This window comes from Lissotriton vulgaris, chromosome 1_1, assembly GCF_964263255.1.
Source record: "Lissotriton vulgaris chromosome 1_1, aLisVul1.2, whole genome shotgun sequence".
NCBI lineage: Eukaryota > Metazoa > Chordata > Amphibia > Caudata > Salamandridae > Lissotriton > Lissotriton vulgaris.
Genome location: NC_141685.1, coordinates 1,371,656,105 through 1,371,681,104, shown reverse-complemented (window position 1 = coordinate 1,371,681,104; position 25,000 = coordinate 1,371,656,105). Strand labels below are relative to the sequence as shown.

The following is a 25,000-nucleotide window of genomic DNA, read 5'->3' as shown; positions in this document are numbered from 1 at the left end:
TCCCTCTTTCTCTCTTTCTCTGCGGTTGGTGGCTACTTTCCAAAGCGTCTGATGCCCCAATGTTCCTTCGTCTTGTTGTCAGACGTGAATTTGAAAAGCAACAAAATTAACAAGCCTTTACCACTCACACATGGCAGAAGTTTATACTTTAATTCAATGAGCTAAGAAAAGTGTGTTGTGGGGCCCCTACGAGCTATGGTGCTTGCTTCATCATAATTAGGCATGCAGTCATTAGCCACAGCTCTGATTATGGGTCACTGAGGTCAGTTTCAATAATTCCTCAAAAACCTAACCATGCAGTCCCCCCTAACTGTGTAGTTATCTTGCTTTACTGCTGTTTGTGTGATTAGCTGGGAGGAGCTCACGGCAGCATCCTCCCAATAAAAGTGTAGATGGACCGTTCCTTAACTCTTTCTTGCTTCACATACAGATGGCTTGAGGAGGTACAGGGGAGATGCAGGTCTAATAAACAGAATAGAATATCTGCGCCAGGTGTGTTTCTCTGCATTGGTGTCCCATCACAGGCCCACCAGTGTATGTGTGATCTTTGACTCCTGCCAGTTCACAAGCAGGCGGCCAGGAAACGGTTTCAGCCTATCAACCACTGAGGAGATAAAGCCTTTGTATAAGGAATGAGGAAGCAATGAACACATTCAGCCTATCACAGGAGTAGCCCTGAGTGTTCCGAATTATAATTTCTTCATGTCACTGTACGTTATTGAGCCCAAGTAGCTCGCCGTGATCGTATAGTGGTTAGTACTCTGCGTTGTAGCCGCAGCAACCTCGGTTCGAATCCTAGTCACGGCATTGTGGTTGGCAATGTCACGGCAGTTGGGTTTTTCCTTTACAGAATTCCCAAATGTACCAGTTGTTTTTGTAAAATGTCTATTAAAAACAGATCCTTTTCAATATTTAAACGATCTAACAACAAATTATTTAAACACACATGATTATAAGATGTAGGTATACTGTCCTTACTGACATAAATTATCGTTCTTGAACATATTTGCGGTAAGGGGAGCGGAGCTCTCCCCCAGGCCAATCAGAATGCAGATGAATGCAGTTGCAGTTGAGTGACCTGTGTTGTGGCTGTCTACAGGGAATGCACATATGTAGCTGTCTCTCAGCCCAATCCAAACGTCAATTGAAGACAGGTTTTCATGCAAATAGAGCAGTAAGTGCAGAGAAATGCTCACTCTCTAAAAATGGCATTTATACAATAGTAAGATTAAATCCAACCTCACCAGTAGATAGGATTTATCAGTAAATAAATAAAGCTTCTCCTCTCTGATATGGAATTACCCCCCAAAAAGTATAAGGGAATACCCAATGCTAACCTATGAGAGGGGCAGACCTCACAGTAGTGAAAAATGTAATAGACTGTTTGATACTACTAGGACATACAAACTACCACAGTACATGTCTTACCTTTTACTTACATAGCATGATGCCCCTAGGACTACCTAGGGCCTACCTTAGGGGTTACTGATATGTAATAAAATTGGAGTTTAAGGCTTGGCAAGTAGTTTTAAATGCCAAGTCGAAGTGGCAGTACACTGCAGCACAGGCACTGCAGTAGCAGGCTTGAGACAGGTTTGAAATGCTATATCTTTGGGCGGCACAATCAGTCCCTGGGTATATGGTATACCACTTTACAAGGGGCTTTCAAGTAAATTAAATCTGTCAGTCAGGTATACTCCAATTATACACATGATTAGGGAAGAAGCACGTGCACTTCAGCACTGATTAGTAGCGATAAAGTGATCAGAGTCCTAAGGCCAACAAAAAGATACAGCAAAATGCGGAGGTGAAAAGCAATAAGGTGGGGTTGGGACCACCTTAAGAATGCAAGGTCTAACAAAAACGAACTAAGGATAACATGAGTAAAACATCAGGTTTCTCTACAGCATTTGGTGAGACAAGTGGGCCTTCTTTTATCTTCCATAAATGCAATCCTTCCCGGACCCCTTTATTATATAGCTCTTCAAGGAAAAAATATAAAGCACTTACAAAGGAGCCTCAAATACTCAAAGATGGTAGACTTCTTTAATATGGGACATATACTAAAAGCAGAACGAAAACAGAGTGCAATAGGGTCCAAAAAATTTGAGTGACCCATGAGAGTATGCATGCAAGCCTATGGTATTCCAAACTAGAGATATACGCATGCAATTTTTGTTTTTAGGAGAGAATGTGCCTGCTGAAAAAAACCTTATTTTTAAAAAGTGCATTGCAGAATATCAGGAATTTGCTGTGGGACACCTTGAAAACTTGCATATAGATTATGTGCACACACCTTGCAGTCAGTTGTTGTGGCCGAGTGGTTAAGGCGATGGACTAGAAATCCATTGGGGTCTCCCCGCGCAGGTTCGAATCCTGCCGACAACGAGAATCTTTTTAACATCGGCTACAATTTCAGAAGTTAACCTTTAGTATTTCTTCCTTGTCAGTTTTATAAATAGGTGGCTTATTTTGGTGTCACTATTGCCATATCACATATTTATTATCGCTCCCCCTTTCATATCTTTGCTATAACTCTCGTCCTTCATTAGCGCTGGTGCAAACGCTTCAAATTATTATACCCTGGCTCTCTCGGTCATACCTGTGCATGCACTTGAAACTTACTTTACCAATAAAAGAAGCAAATAGAGAAATAAAATAAAAGTGCTAGCTGGATTAGGCAAACACACTTCATAAAACTGCAGTTTCTTTTCTATTCTCCCCCGTGTTACAAGCTTAACTGCTCCCTGTGTAATTTCTCTTAACCTGCTGTTCCTGGAAGAGAATTTCATCTACAAGCTCTTTCTGTGTTTTTTCCTAGTCTTTTCTTTCCCTTTTCTTAGATTTGTAACTGTTCCTTTACGTGCTCTATTTAGGCGCCATTAATCTCATTTGAGCTCCTTGTACCTGCTGCTGTTTTCTCCACACCTCATACTGTCTTTTCCCTCTTTCTCTCTTTCTCTGCGGTTGGTGGCTACTTTCCAAAGCGTCTGATGCCCCAATGTTCCTTCGTCTTGTTGTCAGACGTGAATTTGAAAAGCAACAAAATTAACAAGCCTTTACCACTCACACATGGCAGAAGTTTATACTTTAATTCAATGAGCTAAGAAAAGTGTGTTGTGGGGCCCCTACGAGCCATGGTGCTTGCTTCATCATAATTAGGCATGCAGTCATTAGCCACAGCTCTGATTATGGGTCACTGAGGTCAGTTTCAATAATTCCTCAAAAACCTAACCATGCAGTCCCCCCTAACTGTGTAGTTATCTTGCTTTACTGCTGTTTGTGTGATTAGCTGGGAGGAGCTCACGGCAGCATCCTCCCAATAAAAGTGTAGATGGACCGTTCCTTAACTCTTTCTTGCTTCACATACAGATGGCTTGAGGAGGTACAGGGGAGATGCAGGTCTAATAAACAGAATAGAATATCTGCGCCAGGTGTGTTTCTCTGCATTGGTGTCCCATCACAGGCCCACCAGTGTATGTGTGATCTTTGACTCCTGCCAGTTCACAAGCAGGCGGCCAGGAAACGGTTTCAGCCTATCAACCACTGAGGAGATAAAGCCTTTGTATAAGGAATGAGGAAGCAATGAACACATTCAGCCTATCACAGGAGTAGCCCTGAGTGTTCCGAATTATAATTTCTTCATGTCACTGTACGTTATTGAGCCCAAGTAGCTCGCCGTGATCGTATAGTGGTTAGTACTCTGCGTTGTGGCCGCAGCAACCTCGGTTCGAATCCGAGTCATGGCATTGTGGTTGGCAATGTCAGGCAGTTGGGTTTTTCTTTTACAGAATTCCCAAATGTACCAGTTGTTTTTGTAAAATGTCTATTAAAAACAGATCCTTTTCAATATTTAAACGATTTAACAACAAATTATTTAAACACACATGATTATAAGATGTAGGTATACTGTACTTACTGACATAAATTATCGTTCTTGAACATATTTGCGGTAAGGGGAGCGGAGCTCTCCCCCAGGCCAATCAGAATGCAGATGAATGCAGTTGCAGTTGAGTGACCTGTGTTGTGGCTGTCTACAGGGAATGCACATATGTAGCTGTCTCGCAGCCCAATCCAGACGTCAATCGAAGACAGGTTTCAATGCAAATAGAGCAGTAAGTGCAGAGAAATGCTCACTCTCTAAAAATGGCATTTATACAATAGTAAGATTAAATCCAACCTCACCAGTAGATAGGATTTATCAATAAATACATAAAGCTTCTCCTCTCTGATATGGAATTACCCCCCAAAAAGTATAAGGGAATACCCAATGCTAACCTATGAGAGGGGCAGACCTCACAGTAGTGAAAAATGTAATAGACTGTTTGATACTACTAGGACATACAAACTACCACAGTACATGTCTTACCTTTTACTTACATAGCATGATGCCCCTAGGACTACCTAGGGCCTACCTTAGGGGTTACTGATATGTAATAAAATTGGAGTTTAAGGCTTGGCAAGTAGTTTTAAATGCCAAGTCGAAGTGGCAGTACACTGCAGCACAGGCACTGCAGTAGCAGGCTTGAGACAGGTTTGAAATGCTATTTCTTTGGGCGGCACAATCAGTCCCTGGGTATATGGTATACCACTTTACAAGGGGCTTTCAAGTAAATTAAATCTGTCAGTCAGGTATACTCCAATTATACACATGATTAGGGAAGAAGCACGTGCACTTCAGCACTGATTAGTAGCGATAAAGTGATCAGAGTCCTAAGGCCAACAAAAAGATACAGCAAAATGCGGAGGTGAAAAGCAATAAGGTGGGGTTGGGACCACCTTAAGAATGCAAGGTCTAACAAAAACGAACTAAGGATAACATGAGTAAAACATCAGGTTTCTCTACAGCATTTGGTGAGACAAGTGGGCCTTCTTTTATCTTCCATAAATGCAATCCTTCCCGGACCCCTTTATTATATAGCTCTTCAAGGAAAAAATATAAAGCACTTACAAAGGAGCCTCAAATACTCAAAGATGGTAGACCTCTTTAATATGGGACATATACAAAAAGCAGCACGAAAACAGAGTGCAATAGGGTCCAAAAAACTTTAGTGACCCATGAGAGTATGCATGCAAGCCTATGGTATTCCAAACTAGAGATATACGCATGCAATTTTTGTTTTTAGGAGAGAATGTGCCTGCTGAAAAAAACCTTATTTTTAAAAAGTGCATTGCAGAATATCAGGAATTTGCTGTGGGACACCTTGAAAACTTGCATACAGATTATGTGCACACACCTTGCAGTCAGTTGTTGTGGCCGAGTGGTTAAGGCGATGGACTAGAAATCCATTGGGGTCTCCCCGCGCAGGTTCGAATCCTGCCGACAACGAGAATCTTTTTAACATCGGCTACAATTTCAGAAGTTAACCTTTAGTATTTCTTCCATGTCAGTTTTATAAATAGGTGGCTTATTTTGGTGTCACTATTGCCATATCACATATTTATTATCGCTCCCCCTTTCATATCTTTGCTATAACTCTCGTCCTTCATTAGCGCTGGTGCAAACGCTTCAAATTATTATACCCTGGCTCTCTCGGTCATACCTGTGCATGCACTTGAAACTTACTTTACCAATAAAAGAAGCAAATAGAGAAATAAAATAAAAGTGCTAGCTGGATTAGGCAAACACACTTCATAAAACTGCATTTTCTTTTCTATTCTCCCCCGTGTTACAAGCTTAACTGCTCCCTGTGTAATTTCTCTTAACCTGCTGTTCCTGGAAGAGAATTTCATCTACAAGCTCTTTCTGTGTTTTTTCCTAGTCTTTTCTTTCCCTTTTCTTAGATTTGTAACTGTTCCTTTACGTGCTCTATTTAGGCGCCATTAATCTCATTTGAGCTCCTTGTACCTGCTGCTGTTTTCTCCACACCTCATACTGTCTTTTCCCTCTTTCTCTCTTTCTCTGCGGTTGGTGGCTACTTTCCAAAGCGTCTGATGCCCCAATGTTCCTTCATCTTGTTGTCAGACGTGAATTTGAAAAGCAACAAAATTAACAAGCCTTTACCACTCACACATGGCAGAAGTTTATACTTTAATTCAATGAGCTAAGAAAAGTGTGTTGTGGGGCCCCTACGAGCCATGGTGCTTGCTTCATCATAATTAGGCATGCAGTCATTAGCCACAGCTCTGATTATGGGTCACTGAGGTCAGTTTCAATAATTCCTCAAAAACCTAACCATGCAGTCCCCCCTAACTGTGTAGTTATCTTGCTTTACTGCTGTTTGTGTGATTAGCTGGGAGGAGCTCACGGCAGCATCCTCCCAATAAAAGTGTAGATGGACCGTTCCTTAACTCTTTCTTGCTTCACATACAGATGGCTTGAGGAGGTACAGGGGAGATGCAGGTCTAATAAACAGAATAGAATATCTGCGCCAGGTGTGTTTCTCTGCATTGGTGTCCCATCACAGGCCCACCAGTGTATGTGTGATCTTTGACTCCTGCCAGTTCACAAGCAGGCGGCCAGGAAACGGTTTCAGCCTATCAACCACTGAGGAGATAAAGCCTTTGTATAAGGAATGAGGAAGCAATGAACACATTCAGCCTATCACAGGAGTAGCCCTGAGTGTTCCGAATTATAATTTCTTCATGTCACTGTACGTTATTGAGCCCAAGTAGCTCGCCGTGATCGTATAGTGGTTAGTACTCTGCGTTGTGGCCGCAGCAACCTCGGTTCGAATCCGAGTCACGGCATTGTGGTTGGCAATGTCACGGCAGTTGGGTTTTTCCTTTACAGAATTCCCAAATGTACCAGTTGTTTTTGTAAAATGTCTATTAAAAACAGATCCTTTTCAATATTTAAACGATCTAACAACAAATTATTTAAACACACATGATTATAAGATGTAGGTATACTGTCCTTACTGACATAAATTATCGTTCTTGAACATATTTGCGGTAAGGGGAGCGGAGCTCTCCCCCAGGCCAATCAGAATGCAGATGAATGCAGTTGCAGTTGAGTGACCTGTGTTGTGGCTGTCTACAGGGAATGCACATATGTAGCTGTCTCGCAGCCCAATCCAGACGTCAATCGAAGACAGGTTTCAATGCAAATAGAGCAGTAAGTGCAGAGAAATGCTCACTCTCTAAAAATGGCATTTATACAATAGTAAGATTAAATCCAACCTCACCAGTAGATAGGATTTATCAATAAATAAATAAAGCTTCTCCTCTCTGATATGGAATTACCCCCCAAAAAGTATAAGGGAATACCCAATGCTAATCTATGAGAGGGGCAGACCTCACAGCAGTGAAAAATGTAATAGACTGTTTGATACTACTAGGACATACAAACTACCACAGTACATGTCTTACCTTTTACTTACATAGCATGATGCCCCTAGGACTACCTAGGGCCTACCTTAGGGGTTACTGATATGTAAGAAAATTGGAGTTTAAGGCTTGGCAAGTAGTTTTAAATGCCAAGTCGAAGTGGCAGTACACTGCAGCACAGGCACTGCAGTAGCAGGCTTGAGACAGGTTTGAAATGGTATTTCTTTGGGCGGCACAATCAGTCCCTGGGTATATGGTATACCACTTTACAAGGGGCTTTCAAGTAAATTAAATCTGTCAGTCAGGTATACTCCAATTATACACATGATTAGGGAAGAAGCACGTGCACTTCAGCACTGATTAGTAGCGATAAAGTGATCAGAGTCCTAAGGCCAACAAAAAGATACAGCAAAATGCGGAGGTGAAAAGCAATAAGGTGGGGTTGGGACCACCTTAAGAATGCAAGGTCTAACAAAAACGAACTAAGGATAACATGAGTAAAACATCAGGTTTCTCTACAGCATTTGGTGAGACAAGTGGGCCTTCTTTTATCTTCCATAAATGCAATCCTTCCCGGACCCCTTTATTATATAGCTCTTCAAGGAAAAAATATAAAGCACTTACAAAGGAGCCTCAAATACTCAAAGATGGTAGACTTCTTTAATATGGGACATATACTAAAAGCAGCACGAAAACAGAGTGCAATAGGGTCCAAAAAACTTGAGTGACCCATGAGAGTATGCATGCAAGCCTATGGTATTCCAAACTAGAGATATACGCATGCAATTTTTGCTTTTTTAGAGAGAATGTGCCTGCTGAAAAAAACCTTATTTTTAAAAAGTGCATTGCAGAATATCAGGAATTTGCTGTGGGACACCTTGAAAACTTGCATACAGATTATGTGCACATACCTTGCAGTCAGTTGTTGTGGCCGAGTGGTTAAGGCGATGGACTAGAAATCCATTGGGGTCTCCACGCGCAGGTTCGAATCCTGCCGACAACGAGAATCTTTTTAACATCGGCTACAATTTCAGAAGTTAACCTTTAGTATTTCTTCCATGTCAGTTTTATAAATAGGTGGCTTATTTTGGTGTCACTATTGCCATATCACATATTTATTATCGCTCCCCCTTTCATATCTTTGCTATAACTCTCGTCCTTCATTAGCGCTGGTGCAAACGCTTCAAATTATTATACCCTGGCTCTCTCGGTCATACCTGTGCATGCACTTGAAACTTACTTTACCAATAAAAGAAGCAAATAGAGAAATAAAATAAAAGTGCTAGCTGGATTAGGCAAACACACTTCATAAAACTGCATTTTCTTTTCTATTCTCCCCCGTGTTACAAGCTTAACTGCTCCCTGTGTAATTTCTCTTAACCTGCTGTTCCTGGAAGAGAATTTCATCTACAAGCTCTTTCTGTGTTTTTTCCTAGTCTTTTCTTTCCCTTTTCTTAGATTTGTAACTGTTCCTTTACGTGCTCTATTTAGGCGCCATTAATCTCATTTGAGCTCCTTGTACCTGCTGCTGTTTTCTCCACACCTCATACTGTCTTTTCCCTCTTTCTCTCTTTCTCTGCGGTTGGTGGCTACTTTCCAAAGCGTCTGATGCCCCAATGTTCCTTCGTCTTGTTGTCAGACGTGAATTTGAAAAGCAACAAAATTAACAAGCCTTTACCACTCACACATGGCAGAAGTTTATACTTTAATTCAATGAGCTAAGAAAAGTGTGTTGTGGGGCCCCTACGAGCCATGGTGCTTGCTTCATCATAATTAGGCATGCAGTCATTAGCCACAGCTCTGATTATGGGTCACTGAGGTCAGTTTCAATAATTCCTCAAAAACCTAACCATGCAGTCCCCCCTAACTGTGTAGTTATCTTACTTTACTGCTGTTTGTGTGATTAGCTGGGAGGAGCTCACGGCAGCATCCTCCCAATAAAAGTGTAGATGGACCGTTCCTTAACTCTTTCTTGCTTCACATACAGATGGCTTGAGGAGGTACAGGGGAGATGCAGGTCTAATAAACAGAATAGAATATCTGCGCCAGGTGTGTTTCTCTGCATTGGTGTCCCATCACAGGCCCACCAGTGTATGTGTGATCTTTGACTCCTGCCAGTTCACAAGCAGGCGGCCAGGAAACGGTTTCAGCCTATCAACCACTGAGGAGATAAAGCCTTTGTATAAGGAATGAGGAAGCAATGAACACATTCAGCCTATCACAGGAGTAGCCCTGAGTGTTCCGAATTATAATTTCTTCATGTCATTGTAAGTTATTGAGCCCAAGTAGCTCGCCGTGATCGTATAGTGGTTAGTACTCTGCCTTGTGGCCGCAGCAACCTCGGTTCGAATCCGAGTCACGGCATTGTGGTTGGCAATGTCACGGCAGTTGGGTTTTTCCTTTACAGAATTCCCAAATGTACCAGTTGTTTTTGTAAAATGTCTATTAAAAACAGATCCTTTTCAATATTTAAACGATCTAACAACAAATTATTTAAACACACATGATTATAAGATGTAGGTATACTGTACTTACTGACATAAATTATCGTTCTTGACCATATTTGCGGTAAGGGGAGCGGAGCTCTCCCCCAGGCCAATCAGAATGCAGATGAATGCAGTTGCAGTTGAGTGACCTGTGTTGTGGCTGTCTACAGGGAATGCACATATGTAGCTGTCTCGCAGCCCAATCCAGACGTCAATCGAAGACAGGTTTCAATGCAAATAGAGCAGTAAGTGCAGAGAAATGCTCACTCTCTAAAAATGGCATTTATACAATAGTAAGATTAAATCCAACCTCACCAGTAGATAGGATTTATCAATAAATAAATAAAGCTTCTCCTCTCTGATATGGAATTACCCCCCAAAAAGTATAAGGGAATACCCAATGCTAACCTATGAGAGGGGCAGACCTCACAGTAGTGAAAAATGTAATAGACTGTTTGATACTACTAGGACATACAAACTACCACAGTACATGTCTTACCTTTTACTTACATAGCATGATGCCCCTAGGACTACCTAGGGCCTACCTTAGGGGTTACTGATATGTAATAAAATTGGAATTTAAGGCTTGGCAAGTAGTTTTAAATGCCAAGTCGAAGTGGCAGTACACTGCAGCACAGGCACTGCAGTAGCAGGCTTGAGACAGGTTTGAAATGCTATTTCTTTGGGCGGCACAATCAGTCCCTGGGTATATGGTATACCACTTTACAAGGGGCTTTCAAGTAAATTAAATCTGTCAGTCAGGTATACTCCAATTATACACATGATTAGGGAAGAAGCACGTGCACTTCAGCACTGATTAGTAGCGATAAAGTGATCAGAGTCCTAAGGCCAACAAAAAGATACAGCAAAATGCGGAGGTGAAAAGCAATAAGGTGGGGTTGGGACCACCTTAAGAATGCAAGGTCTAACAAAAACGAACTAAGGATAACATGAGTAAAACATCAGGTTTCTCTACAGCATTTGGTGAGACAAGTGGGCCTTCTTTTATCTTCCATAAATGCAATCTTTCCCGGACCCCTTTATTATATAGCTCTTCAAGGAAAAAATATAAAGCACTTACAAAGGAGCCTCAAATACTCAAAGATGGTAGACTTCTTTAATATGGGACATATACTAAAAGCAGCACGAAAACAGAGTGCAATAGGGTCCAAAAAACTTGAGTGACCCATGAGAGTATGCATGCAAGCCTATGGTATTCCAAACTAGAGATATACGCATGCAATTTTTGTTTTTAGGAGAGAATGTGCCTGCTGAAAAAAACCTTATTTTTAAAAAGTGCATTGCAGAATATCAGGAATTTGCTGTGGGACACCTTCAAAACTTGCATACAAATTATGTGCACACACCTTGCAGTCAGTTGTTGTGGGCGAGTGGTTAAGGCGATGGACTAGAAATCCATTGGGGTCTCCCCGCGCAGGTTCGAATCCTGCCGACAACGAGAATCTTTTTAACATCGGCTACAATTTCAGAAGTTAACCTTTAGTATTTCTTCCATGTCAGTTTTATAAATAGGTGGCTTATTTTGGTGTCACTATTGCCATAGCACATATTTATTATCGCTCCCCCTTTCATATCTTTGCTATAACTCTCGTCCTTCATTAGCGCTGGTGCAAACGCTTCAAATTATTATACCCTGGCTCTCTCGGTCATACCTGTGCATGCACTTGAAACTTACTTTACCAATAAAAGAAGCAAATAGAGAAATAAAATAAAAGTGCTAGCTGGATTAGGCAAACACACTTCATAAAACTGCATTTTCTTTTCTATTCTCCCCCGTGTTACAAGCTTAACTGCTCCCTGTGTAATTTCTCTTAACCTGCTGTTCCTGGAAGAGAATTTCATCTACAAGCTCTTTCTGTGTTTTTTCCTAGTCTTTTCTTTCCCTTTTCTTAGATTTGTAACTGTTCCTTTACGTGCTCTATTTAGGCGCCATTAATCTCATTTGAGCTCCTTGTACCTGCTGCTGTTTTCTCCACACCTCATACTGTCTTTTCCCTCTTTCTCTCTTTCTCTGCGGTTGGTGGCTACTTTCCAAAGCGTCTGATGCCCCAATGTTCCTTCGTCTTGTTGTCAGACGTGAATTTGAAAAGCAACAAAATTAACAAGCCTTTACCACTCACACATGGCAGAAGTTTATACTTTAATTCAATGAGCTAAGAAAAGTGTTTTGTGGGGCCCCTACGAGCCATGGTGCTTGCTTCATCATAATTAGGCATGCAGTCATTAGCCACAGCTCTGATTATGGGTCACTGAGGTCAGTTTCAATAATTCCTCAAAAACCTAACCATGCAGTCCCCCCTAACTGTGTAGTTACCTTGCTTTACTGCTGTTTGTGTGATTAGCTGGGAGGAGCTCACGGCAGCATCCTCCCAATAAAAGTGTAGATGGACCGTTCCTTAACTCTTTCTTGCTTCACATACAGATGGCTTGAGGAGGTACAGGGGAGATGCAGGTCTAATAAACAGAATAGAATATCTGCGCCAGGTGTGTTTCTCTGCATTGGTGTCCCATCACAGGCCCACCAGTGTATGTGTGATCTTTGACTCCTGCCAGTTCACAAGCAGGCGGCCAGGAAACGGTTTCAGCCTATCGACCACTGAGGAGATAAAGCCTTTGTATAAGGAATGAGGAAGCAATGAACACATTCAGCCTATCACAGGAGTAGCCCTGAGTGTTCCGAATTATAATTTCTTCATGTCACTGTACGTTATTGAGCCCAAGTAGCTCGCCGTGATCGTATAGTGGTTAGTACTCTGCGTTGCGGCCGCAGCAACCTCGGTTCGAATCCGAGTCACTGCATTGTGGTTGGCAATGTCACGGCAGTGGGGTTTTTCCTTTACAGAATTCCCAAATGTACCAGTTGTTTTTGTAAAATGTCTATTAAAAACAGATCCTTTTCAATATTTAAACAATCTAACAACAAATTATTTAAACACACATGATTATAAGATGTAGGTATACTGTACTTACTGACATAAATTATCGTTCTTGAACATATTTGCGGTAAGGGGAGCGGAGCTCTCCCCCAGGCCAATCAGAATGCAGATGAATGCAGTTGCAATTGAGTGACCTGTGTTGTGGCTGTCTACAGGGAATGCACATATGTAGCTGTCTCGCAGCCCAATCCAGACGTCAATCGAAGACAGGTTTCAATGCAAATAGAGCAGTAAGTGCAGAGAAATGCTCACTCTCTAAAAATGGCATTTATACAATAGTAAGATTAAATCCAACCTCACCAGTAGATAGGATTTATCAATAAATAAATAAAGCTTCTCCTCTCTGATATGGAATTACCCCCCAAAAAGTATAAGGGAATACCCAATGCTAACCTATGAGAGGGGCAGACCTCACAGTAGTGAAAAATGTAATAGACTGTTTGATACTACTAGGACATACAAACTACCACAGTACATGTCTTACCTTTTACTTACATAGCATGATGCCCCTAGGACTACCTAGGGCCTACCTTAGGGGTTACTGATATGTAATAAAATTGGAGTTTAAGGCTTGGCAAGTAGTTTTAAATGTCAAGTCGAAGTGGCAGTACACTGCAGCACAGGCACTGCAGTAGCAGGCTTGAGACAGGTTTGAAATGCTATTTCTTTGGGCGGCACAATCAGTCCCTGGGTATATGGTATACCACTTTACAAGGGGCTTTCAAGTAAATTAAATCTGTCAGTCAGGTATACTCCAATTATACACATGATTAGGGAAGAAGCACGTGCACTTCAGCACTGATTAGTAGCGATAAAGTGATCAGAGTCCTAAGGCCAACAAAAAGATACAGCAAAATGCGGAGGTGAAAAGCAATAAGGTGGGGTTGGGACCACCTTAAGAATGCAAGGTCTAACAAAAACGAACTAAGGATAACATGAGTAAAACATCAGGTTTCTCTACAGCATTTGGTGAGACAAGTGGGCCTTCTTTTATCTTCCATAAATGCAATCCTTCCCGGACCCCTTTATTATATAGCTCTTCAAGGAAAAAATATAAAGCACTTACAAAGGAGCCTCAAATACTCAAAGATGGTAGACTTCTTTAATATGGGACATATACTAAAAGCAGCACGAAAACAGAGTGCAATAGGGTCCAAAAAACTTGAGTGACCCATGAGAGTATGCATGCAAGCCTATGGTATTCCAAACTAGAGATCTACGCATGCAATTTTTGTTTTTAGGAGAGAATGTGCCTGCTGAAAAAAACCTTATTTTTAAAAAGTGCATTGCAGAATATCAGGAATTTGCTGTGGGACACCTTGAAAACTTGCATACAGATTATGTGCACACACCTTGCAGTCAGTTGTTGTGGCCGAGTAGTTAAGGCGATGGACTAGAAATCCATTGGGGTTTCCCCGCGCAGGTTCGAATCCTGCCGACAACGAGAATCTTTTTAACATCGGCTACAATTTCAGAAGTTAACCTTTAGTATTTCTTCCATGTCAGTTTTATAAATAGGTGGCTTATTTTGGTGTCACTATTGCCATATCACATATTTATTATCGCTCCCCCTTTCATATCTTTGCTATAACTCTCGTCCTTCATTAGCGCTGGTGCAAACGCTTCAAATTTTTATACCCTGGCTCTCTCGGTCATACCTGTGCATGCACTTGAAACTTACTTTACCAATAAAAGAAGCAAATAGAGAAATAAAATAAAAGTGCTAGCTGGATTAGGCAAACACACTTCATAAAACTGCATTTTCTTTTCTATTCTCCCCCGTGTTACAAGCTTAACTGCTCCCTGTGTAATTTCTCTTAACCTGCTGTTCCTGGAAGAGAATTTCATCTACAAGCTCTTTCTGTGTTTTTTCCTAGTCTTTTCTTTCCCTTTTCTTAGATTTGTAACTGTTCCTTTACATGCTCTATTTAGGCGCCATTAATCTCATTTGAGCTCCTTGTACCTGCTGCTGTTTTCTCCACACCTCATACTATCTTTTCCCTCTTTCTCTCTTTCTCTGCGGTTGGTGGCTACTTTCCAAAGCGTCTAATGCCCCAATGTTCCTTCGTCTTGTTGTCAGACGTGAATTTGAAAAGCAACAAAATTAACAAGCCTTTACCACTCACACATGGCAGAAGTTTATACTTTAATTCAATGAGCTAAGAAAAGTGTGTTATGGGGCCCCTACGAGCCATGGTGCTTGCTTCATCATAATTAGGCATGCAGTCATTAGCCACAGCTCTGATTATGGGTCACTGAGGTCAGTTTCAATAATTCCTCAAAAACCTAACCATGCAGTCCCCCCTAACTGTGTAGTTATCTTGCTTTACTGCTGTTTGTGTGATTAGCTGGGAGGAGCTCACGGCAGCATCCTCCCAATAAAAGTGTAGATGGACCGTTCCTTAACTCTTTCTTGCTTCAAATACAGATGGCTTGAGGAGGTACAGGGGAGATGCAGGTCTAATAAACAGAATAGAATATCTGCGCCAGGTGTGTTTCTCTGCATTCGTGTCCCATCACAGGCCCACCAGTGTATGTGTGATCTTTGACTCCTGCCAGTTCACAAGCAGGCGGCCAGGAAACGGTTTCAGCCTATCGACCACTGAGGAGATAAAGCCTTTGTATAAGGAATGAGGAAGCAATGAACACATTCAGCCTATCACAGGAGTAGCCCTGAGTGTTCCGAATTATAATTTCTTCATGTCACTGTACGTTATTGAGCCCAAGTAGCTCGCTGTGATCGTATAGTGGTTAGTACTCTGCGTTGTGGCCGCAGCAACCTCGGTTCGAATCCGAGTCACGGCATTGTGGCTGGCAATGTCACGGCAGTGGGGTTTTTCCTTTACAGAATTCCCAAATGTACCAGTTGTTTTTGTAAAATGTCTATTAAAAACAGATCCTTTTCAATATTTAAACGATCTAACAACAAATTATTTAAACACACATGATTATAAGATGTAGGTGTACTGTACTTACTGACATAAATTATCGTTCTTGAACATATTTGCGGTAAGGGGAGCGGAGCTCTCCCCCAGGCCAATCAGAATGCAGATGAATGCAGTTGCAGTTGAGTGACCTGTGTTGTGGCTGTCTACAGGGAATGCACATATGTAGCTGTCTCGCAGCCCAATCCAGACGTCAATCGAAGACAGGTTTCAATGCAAATAGAGCAGTAAGTGCAGAGAAATGCTCACTCTCTAAAAATGGCATTTATACAATAGTAAGATTAAATCCAACCTCACCAGTAGATAGGATTTATCAATAAATAAATAAAGCTTCTCCTCTCTGATATGGAATTACCCCCCAAAAAGTATAAGGGAATACCCAATGCTAACCTATGAGAGGGGCAGACCTCACAGTAGTGAAAAATGTAATAGACTGTTTGATACTACTAGGACATACAAACTACCACAGTACATGTCTTACCTTTTACTTACATAGCATGATGCCCCTAGGACTACCTAGGGCCTACCTTAGGGGTTACTGATATGTAATAAAATTGGAGTTTAAGGCTTGGCAAGTAGTTTTAAATGTCAAGTCGAAGTGGCAGTACACTGCAGCACAGGCACTGCAGTAGCAGGCTTGAGACAGGTTTGAAATGCTATTTCTTTGGGCGGCACAATCAGTCCCTGGGTATATGGTATACCACTTTACAAGGGGCTTTCAAGTAAATTAAATCTGTCAGTCAGGTATACTCCAATTATACACATGATTAGGGAAGAAGCACGTGCACTTCAGCACTGATTAGTAGCGATAAAGTGATCAGAGTCCTAAGGCCAACAAAAAGATACAGCAAAATGCGGAGGTGAAAAGCAATAAGGTGGGGTTGGGACCACCTTAAGAATGCAAGGTCTAACAAAAACGAACTAAGGATAACATGAGTAAAACATCAGGTTTCTCTACAGCATTTGGTGAGACAAGTGGGCCTTCTTTTATCTTCCATAAATGCAATCCTTCCCGGACCCCTTTATTATATAGCTCTTCAAGGAAAAAATATAAAGCACTTACAAAGGAGCCTCAAATACTCAAAGATGGTAGACTTCTTTAATATGGGACATATACTAAAAGCAGCACGAAAACAGAGTGCAATAGGGTCCAAAAAACTTGAGTGACCCATGAGAGTATGCATGCAAGCCTATGGTATTCCAAACTAGAGATATACGCATGCAATTTTTGTTTTTAGGAGAGAATGTGCCTGCTGAAAAAAACCTTATTTTTAAAAAGTGCATTGCAGAATATCAGGAATTTGCTGTGGGACACCTTGAAAACTTGCATACAGATTATGTGCACACACCTTGCAGTCAGTTGTTGTGGCCGAGTGGTTAAGGCGATGGACTAGAAATCCATTGGGGTCTCCACGCGCAGGTTCGAATCCTGCCGACAACGAGAATCTTTTTAACATCGGCTACAATTTCAGAAGTTAACCTTTAGTATTTCTTCCATGTCAGTTTTATAAATAGGTGGCTTATTTTGGTGTCACTATTGCCATAGCACATATTTATTATCGCTCCCCCTTTCATATCTTTGCTATAACTCTCGTCCTTCATTAGCGCTGGTGCAAACGCTTCAAATTATTATACCCTGGCTCTCTCGGTCATACCTGTGCATGCACTTGAAACTTACTTTACCAATAAAAGAAGCAAATAGAGAAATAAAATAAAAGTGCTAGCTGGATTAGGCAAACACACTTCATAAAACTGCATTTTCTTTTCTATTCTCCCCCGTGTTACAAGCTTAACTGCTCCCTGTGTAATTTCTCTTAACCTGCTGTTCCTGGAAGAGAATTTCATCTACAAGCTCTTTCTGTGTTTTTTCCTAGTCTTTTCTTTCCCTTTTCTTAGATTTGTAACTGTTCCTTTACGTGCTCTATTTAGGCGCCATTAATCTCATTTGAGCTCCTTGTACCTGCTGCTGTTTTCTCCACACCTCATACTGTCTTTTCCCTCTTTCTCTCTTTCTCTGCGGTTGGTGGCTACTTTCCAAAGCGTCTGATGCCCCAATATTCCTTCGTCTTGTTGTCAGACGTGAATTTGAAAAGCAACAAAATTAACAAGCCTTTACCACTCACACATGGCAGAAGTTTATACTTTAATTCAATGAGCTAAGAAAAGTGTGTTGTGGGGCCCCTACGAGCCATGGTGCTTGCTTCATCATAATTAGGCATGCAGTCATTAGCCACAGCTCTGATTATGGGTCACTGAGGTCAGTTTCAATAATTCCTCAAAAACCTAACCATGCAGTCCCCCCTAACTGTGTAGTTATCTTGCTTTACTGCTGTTTGTGTGATTAGCTGGGAGGAGCTCACGGCAGCATCCTCCCAATAAAAGTGTAGATGGACCGTTCCTTAACTCTTTCTTGCTTCACATACAGATGGCTTGAGGAGGTACAGGGGAGATGCAGGTCTAATAAACAGAATAGAATATCTGCGCCAGGTGTGTTTCTCTGCATTGGTGTCCCATCACAGGCCCACCAGTGTATGTGTGATCTTTGACTCCTGCCAGTTCACAAGCAGGCGGCCAGGAAACGGTTTCAGCCTATCGACCACTGAGGAGATAAAGCCTTTGTATAAGGAATGAGGAAGCAATGAACACATTCAGCCTATCACAGAAGTAGCCCTGAGTGTTCCGAATTATAATTTCTTCATGTCACTGTACGTTATTGAGCCCAAGTAGCTCGCCGTGATCGTATAGTGGTTAGTACTCTGCGTTGTGGCTGCAGCAACCTCGGTTCGAATCCGAGTCACGGCATTGTGGCTGGCAATGTCACGGCAGTGGGGTTTTTCCTTTACAGAATTCCCAAATGTACCAGTTGTTTTTGTAAAATGTCTATTAAAAACAGATCCTTTTCAATATTTAAACGATCTAACAACAAATTATTTAAACACACATGATTATAAGATGTAGGTGTACTGTACTTACTGACATAAATTATCGTTCTTGAACATATTTGCGGTAAGGGGAGCGGAGCTCTCCCCCAGGCCAATCAGAATGCAGATGAATGCAGTTGCAGTTGAGTGACCTGTGTTGTGGCTGTCTACAGGGAATGCACATATGTAGCTGTCTCGCAGCCCAATCCAGACGTCAATCGAAGACAGGTTTCAATGCAAATAGAGCAGTAAGTGCAGAGAAATGCTCACTCTCTAAAAATGGCATTTATACAATAGTAAGATTAAATCCAACCTCACCAGTAGATAGGATTTATCAATAAATAAATAAAGCTTCTCCTCTCTGATATGGAATTACCCCCCAAAAAGTATAAGGGAATACCCAATGCTAACCTATGAGAGGGGCAGACCTCACAGTAGTGAAAAATGTAATAGACTGTTTGATACTACTAGGACATACAAACTACCACAGTACATGTCTTACCTTTTACTTACATAGCATGATGCCCCTAGGACTACCTAGGGCCTACCTTAGGGGTTACTGATATGTAATAAAATTGGAGTTTAAGGCTTGGCAAGTAGTTTTAAATGCCAAGTCGAAGTGGCAGTACACTGCAGCACAGGCACTGCAGTAGCAGGCTTGAGACAGGTTTGAAATGCTATTTCTTTGGGTGGCACAATCAGTCCCTGGGTATATGGTACACCACTTTACAAGGGGCTTTCAAGTAAATTAAATCTGTCAGTCAGGTATACTCCAATTATACACATGATTAGGGAAGAAGCACGTGCACTTCAGCACTGATTAGTAGCGATAAAGTGATCAGAGTCCTAAGGCCAACAAAAAGATACAGCAAAATGCGGAGGTGAAAAGCAATAAGGTGGGGTTGGGACCACCTTAAGAATGCAAGGTCTAACAAAAACGAACTAAGGATAACATGAGTAAAACATCAGGTTTCTCTACAGCATTTGGTGAGACAAGTGGGCCTTCTTTTATCTTCCATAAATGCAATCCTTCCCGGACCCCTTTATTATATAGCTCTTCAAGGAAAAAATATAAAGCACTTACAAAGGAGCCTCAAATACTCAAAGATGGTAGACTTCTTTAATATGGGACATATACTAAAAGCAGCACGAAAACAGAGTGCAATAGGGTCCAAAAAACTTGAGTGACCCATGAGAGTATGCATGCAAGCCTATGGTATTCCAAACTAGAGATATACGCATGCAATTTTTGTTTTTAGGAGAGAATGTGTCTGCTGAAAAAAACCTTATTTTTAAAAAGTGCTTTGCAGAATATCAGGAATTTGCTGTGGGACACCTTGAAAACTTGCATACAGATTATGTGCACACACCTTGCAGTCAGTTGTTGTGGCCGACTGGTTAAGGCGATGGACTAGAAATCCATTGGGGTCTCCCCGCGCAGGTTCGAATCCTGCCGACAACGAGAATCTTTTTAACATCGGCTACAATTTCAGAAGTTAACCTTTAGTATTTCTTCCATGTCAGTTTTATAAATAGGTGGCTTATTTTGGTGTCACTATTGCCATATCACATATTTATTATCGCTCCCCCTTTCATATCTTTGCTATAACTCTCGTCCTTCATTAGCGCTGGAGCAAACGCTTCAAATTATTATACCCTGGCTCTCTCGGTCATACCTGTGCATGCACTTGAAACTTACTTTACCAATAAAAGAAGCAAATAGAGAAATAAAATAAAAGTGCTAGCTGGATTAGGCAAACACACTTCATAAAACTGCATTTTCTTTTCTATTCTCCCCCGTGTTACAAGCTTAACTGCTCCCTGTGTAATTTCTCTTAACCTGCTGTTCCTGGAAGAGAATTTCATCTACAAGCTCTTTCTGTGTTTTTTCCTAGTCTTTTCTTTCCCTTTTCTTAGATTTGTAACTGTTCCTTTACGTGCTCTATTTAGGCGCCATTAATCTCATTTGAGCTCCTTGTACCTGCTGCTGTTTTCTCCACACCTCATACTGTCTTTTCCCTCTTTCTCTCTTTCTCTGCGGTTGGTGGCTACTTTCCAAAGCGTCTGATGCCCCAATGTTCCTTCGTCTTGTTGTCAGACGTGAATTTGAAAAGCAACAAAATTAACAAGCCTTTACCACTCACACATGGCAGAAGTTTATACTTTAATTCAATGAGCTAAGAAAAGTGTGTTGTGGGGCCCCTACGAGCCATGGTGCTTGCTTCATCATAATTAGGCATGCAGTCATTAGCCACAGTTCTGATTATGGGTCACTGAGGTCAGTTTCAATAATTCCTCAAAAACCTAACCATGCAGTCCCCCCTAACTGTGTAGTTATCTTGCTTTACTGCTGTTTGTGTGATTAGCTGGGAGGAGCTCACGGCAGCATCCTCCCAATAAAAGTGTAGATGGACCGTTCCTTAACTCTTTCTTGCTTCACATACAGATGGCTTGAGGAGGTACAGGGGAGATGCAGGTCTAATAAACAGAATAGAATATCTGCGCCAGGTGTGTTTCTCTGCATTGGTGTCCCATCACAGGCCCACCAGTGTATGTGTGATCTTTGACTCCTGCCAGTTCACAAGCAGGCGGCCAGGAAACGGTTTCAGCCTATCAACCACTGAGGAGATAAAGCCTTTGTATAAGGAATGAGGAAGCAATGAACACATTCAGCCTATCACAGGAGTAGCCCTGAGTGTTCCGAATTATAATTTCTTCATGTCACTGTACGTTATTGAGCCCAAGTAGCTCGCCGTGATCGTATAGTGGTTAGTACTCTGCGTTGTGGCATCAGCAACCTCGGTTCGAATCCGAATCACGGCATTGTGGTTGGCAATGTCACGGCAGTTGGGTTTTTCCTTTACAGAATTCCCAAATGTACCAGTTGTTTTTGTAAAATGTCTATTAAAAACAGATCCTTTTCAATATTTAAACGATCTAACAACAAATTATTTAAACACACATGATTATAAGATGTAGGTATACTGTACTTACTGACATAAATTATCGTTCTTGAACATATTGGCGGTAAGGGGAGCGGAGCTCTCCCCCAGGCCAATCAGAATGCAGATGAATGCAGTTGCAGTTGAGTGACCTGTGTTGTGGCTGTCTACAGGGAATGCACATATGTAGCTGTCTCGCAGCCCAATCCAGACGTCAATCGAAGACAGGTTTCAATGCAAATAGAGCAGTAAGTGCAGAGAAATGCTCACTCTCTAAAAATGGCATTTATACAATAGTAAGATTAAATCCAACCTCACCAGTAGATAGGATTTATCAATAAATAAATAAAGCTTCTCCTCTCTGATATGGAATTACCCCCCAAAAAGTATAAGGGAATACCCAATGCTAACCTATGAGAGGGGCAGACCTCACAGTAGTGAAAAATGTAATAGACTGTTTGATACTACTAGGACATACAAACTACCACAGTACATGTCTTACCTTTTACTTACATAGCATGATGCCCCTAGGACTACCTAGGGCCTACCTTAGGGGTTACTGATATGTAATAAAATTGGAGTTTAAGGCTTGGCAAGTAGTTTTAAATGTCAAGTCGAAGTGGCAGTACACTGCAGCACAGGCACTGCAGTAGCAGGCTTGAGACAGGTTTGAAATGCTATTTCTTTGGGCGGCACAATCAGTCCCTGGGTATATGGTATACCACTTTACAAGGGGCTTTCAAGTAAATTAAATCTGTCAGTCAGGTATACTCCAATTATACACATGATTAGGGAAGAAGCACGTGCACTTCAGCACTGATTAGTAGCGATAAAGTGATCAGAGTCCTAAGGCCAACAAAAAGATACAGCAAAATGCGGAGGTGAAAAGCAATAAGGTGGGGTTGGGACCACCTTAAGAATGCAAGGTCTAACAAAAACGAACTAAGGATAACATGAGTAAAACATCAGGTTTCTCTACAGCATTTGGTGAGACAAGTGGGCCTTCTTTTATCTTCCATAAATGCAATCCTTCCCGGACCCCTTTATTATATAGCTCTTCAAGGAAAAAATATAAAGCACTTACAAAGGAGCCTCAAATACTCAAAGATGGTAGACTTCTTTAATATGGGACATATACTAAAAGCAGCACGAAAACAGAGTGCAATAGGGTCCAAAAAACTTGAGTGACCCATGAGAGTATGCATGCAAGCCTATGGTATTCCAAACTAGAGATCTACGCATGCAATTTTTGTTTTTAGGAGAGAATGTGCCTGATGAAAAAAACCTTATTTTTAAAAAGTGCATTGCAGAATATCAGGAATTTGCTGTGGGACACCTTGAAAACTTGCATACAGATTATGTGCACACACCTTGCAGTCAGTTGTTGTGGCCGAGTAGTTAAGGCGATGGACTAGAAATCCATTGGGGTTTCCCCGCGCAGGTTCGAATCCTGCCGACAACGAGAATCTTTTTAACATCGGCTACAATTTCAGAAGTTAACCTTTAGTATTTCTTCCATGTCAGTTTTATAAATAGGTGGCTTATTTTGGTGTCACTATTGCCATATCACATATTTATTATCGCTCCCCCTTTCATATCTTTGCTATAACTCTCGTCCTTCATTAGCGCTGGTGCAAACGCTTCAAATTTTTATACCCTGGCTCTCTCGGTCATACCTGTGCATGCACTTGAAACTTACTTTACCAATAAAAGAAGCAAATAGAGAAATAAAATAAAAGTGCTAGCTGGATTAGGCAAACACACTTCATAAAACTGCATTTTCTTTTCTATTCTCCCCCGTGTTACAAGCTTAACTGCTCCCTGTGTAATTTCTCTTAACCTGCTGTTCCTGGAAGAGAATTTCATCTACAAGCTCTTTCTGTGTTTTTTCCTAGTCTTTTCTTTCCCTTTTCTTAGATTTGTAACTGTTCCTTTACGTGCTCTATTTAGGCGCCATTAATCTCATTTGAGCTCCTTGTACCTGCTGCTGTTTTCTCCACACCTCATACTATCTTTTCCCTCTTTCTCTCTTTCTCTGCGGTTGGTGGCTACTTTCCAAAGCGTCTAATGCCCCAATGTTCCTTCGTCTTGTTGTCAGACGTGAATTTGAAAAGCAACAAAATTAACAAGCCTTTACCACTCACACATGGCAGAAGTTTATACTTTAATTCAATGAGCTAAGAAAAGTGTGTTATGGGGCCCCTACGAGCCATGGTGCTTGCTTCATCATAATTAGGCATGCAGTCATTAGCCACAGCTCTGATTATGGGTCACTGAGGTCAGTTTCAATAATTCCTCAAAAACCTAACCATGCAGTCCCCCCTAACTGTGTAGTTATCTTGCTTTACTGCTGTTTGTGTGATTAGCTGGGAGGAGCTCACGGCAGCATCCTCCCAATAAAAGTGTAGATGGACCGTTCCTTAACTCTTTCTTGCTTCAAATACAGATGGCTTGAGGAGGTACAGGGGAGATGCAGGTCTAATAAACAGAATAGAATATCTGCGCCAGGTGTGTTTCTCTGCATTGGTGTCCCATCACAGGCCCACCAGTGTATGTGTGATCTTTGACTCCTGCCAGTTCACAAGCAGGCGGCCAGGAAACGGTTTCAGCCTATCGACCACTGAGGAGATAAAGCCTTTGTATAAGGAATGAGGAAGCAATGAACACATTCAGCCTATCACAGGAGTAGCCCTGAGTGTTCCGAATTATAATTTCTTCATGTCACTGTACGTTATTGAGCCCAAGTAGCTCGCCGTGATCGTATAGTGGTTAGTACTCTGCGTTGTGGCCGCAGCAACCTCGGTTCGAATCCGAGTCACGGCATTGTGGTTGGCAATGTCACGGCAGTGGGGTTTTTCCTTTACAGAATTCCCAAATGTACCAGTTGTTTTTGTAAAATGTCTATTAAAAACAGATCCTTTTCAATATTTAAACGATCTAACAACAAATTATTTAAACACACATGATTATAAGATGTAGGTGTACTGTACTTACTGACATAAATTATGGTTCTTGAACATATTTGCGGTAAGGGGAGCGGAGCTCTCCCCCAGGCCAATCAGAATGCAGATGAATGCAGTTGCAGTTGAGTGACCTGTGTTGTGGCTGTCTACAGGGAATGCACATATGTAGCTGTCTCGCAGCCCAATCCAGACGTCAATCGAAGACAGGTTTCAATGCAAATAGAGCAGTAAGTGCAGAGAAATGCTCACTCTCTAAAAATGGCATTTATACAATAGTAAGATTAAATCCAACCTCACCAGTAGATAGGATTTATCAATGAATAAATAAAGCTTCTCCTCTCTGATATGGAATTACCCCCCAAAAAGTATAAGGGAATACCCAATGCTAACCTATGAGAGGGGCAGACCTCACAGTAGTGAAAAATGTAATAGACTGTTTGATACTACTAGGACATACAAACTACCACAGTACATGTCTTACCTTTTACTTACATAGCATGATGCCCCTAGGACTACC

The 25,000-nt window shown here is 41.5% G+C and overlaps 12 non-coding genes across 12 annotated transcripts; all 12 read left to right on the top strand.

Moving 5' to 3' along the window:
• Nucleotides 1–2,306: 2,306 nt before the first annotated feature.
• On the top strand, nt 2,307–2,388 carry TRNAS-AGA (transfer RNA serine (anticodon AGA)). Its single transcript has one exon. It is a non-coding gene; the product is annotated as a tRNA-Ser (tRNA).
• A 1,289-nt stretch (nt 2,389–3,677) lies between these two features.
• On the top strand, nt 3,678–3,749 carry TRNAH-GUG (transfer RNA histidin (anticodon GUG)). The gene has a single exon. It is a non-coding gene; the product is annotated as a tRNA-His (tRNA).
• A 1,498-nt stretch (nt 3,750–5,247) lies between these two features.
• TRNAS-AGA (transfer RNA serine (anticodon AGA)) lies at nt 5,248–5,329 on the top strand. Its single transcript has one exon. It is a non-coding gene; the product is annotated as a tRNA-Ser (tRNA).
• A 1,289-nt stretch (nt 5,330–6,618) lies between these two features.
• Nucleotides 6,619–6,690, top strand: TRNAH-GUG (transfer RNA histidin (anticodon GUG)). Its single transcript has one exon. It is a non-coding gene; the product is annotated as a tRNA-His (tRNA).
• A 1,500-nt stretch (nt 6,691–8,190) lies between these two features.
• TRNAS-AGA (transfer RNA serine (anticodon AGA)) lies at nt 8,191–8,272 on the top strand. Its single transcript has one exon. It is a non-coding gene; the product is annotated as a tRNA-Ser (tRNA).
• A 5,802-nt stretch (nt 8,273–14,074) lies between these two features.
• TRNAS-AGA (transfer RNA serine (anticodon AGA)) lies at nt 14,075–14,156 on the top strand. The gene has a single exon. It is a non-coding gene; the product is annotated as a tRNA-Ser (tRNA).
• A 1,289-nt stretch (nt 14,157–15,445) lies between these two features.
• Nucleotides 15,446–15,517, top strand: TRNAH-GUG (transfer RNA histidin (anticodon GUG)). Its single transcript has one exon. It is a non-coding gene; the product is annotated as a tRNA-His (tRNA).
• Nucleotides 15,518–17,016: 1,499 nt separating this feature from the next.
• On the top strand, nt 17,017–17,098 carry TRNAS-AGA (transfer RNA serine (anticodon AGA)). Its single transcript has one exon. It is a non-coding gene; the product is annotated as a tRNA-Ser (tRNA).
• Nucleotides 17,099–18,387: 1,289 nt separating this feature from the next.
• Nucleotides 18,388–18,459, top strand: TRNAH-GUG (transfer RNA histidin (anticodon GUG)). Its single transcript has one exon. It is a non-coding gene; the product is annotated as a tRNA-His (tRNA).
• Nucleotides 18,460–19,958: 1,499 nt separating this feature from the next.
• TRNAS-AGA (transfer RNA serine (anticodon AGA)) lies at nt 19,959–20,040 on the top strand. Its single transcript has one exon. It is a non-coding gene; the product is annotated as a tRNA-Ser (tRNA).
• Nucleotides 20,041–22,900: 2,860 nt separating this feature from the next.
• On the top strand, nt 22,901–22,982 carry TRNAS-AGA (transfer RNA serine (anticodon AGA)). The gene has a single exon. It is a non-coding gene; the product is annotated as a tRNA-Ser (tRNA).
• Nucleotides 22,983–24,271: 1,289 nt separating this feature from the next.
• On the top strand, nt 24,272–24,343 carry TRNAH-GUG (transfer RNA histidin (anticodon GUG)). The gene has a single exon. It is a non-coding gene; the product is annotated as a tRNA-His (tRNA).
• The last annotated feature ends 657 nt before the right edge of the window (nt 24,344–25,000 follow it).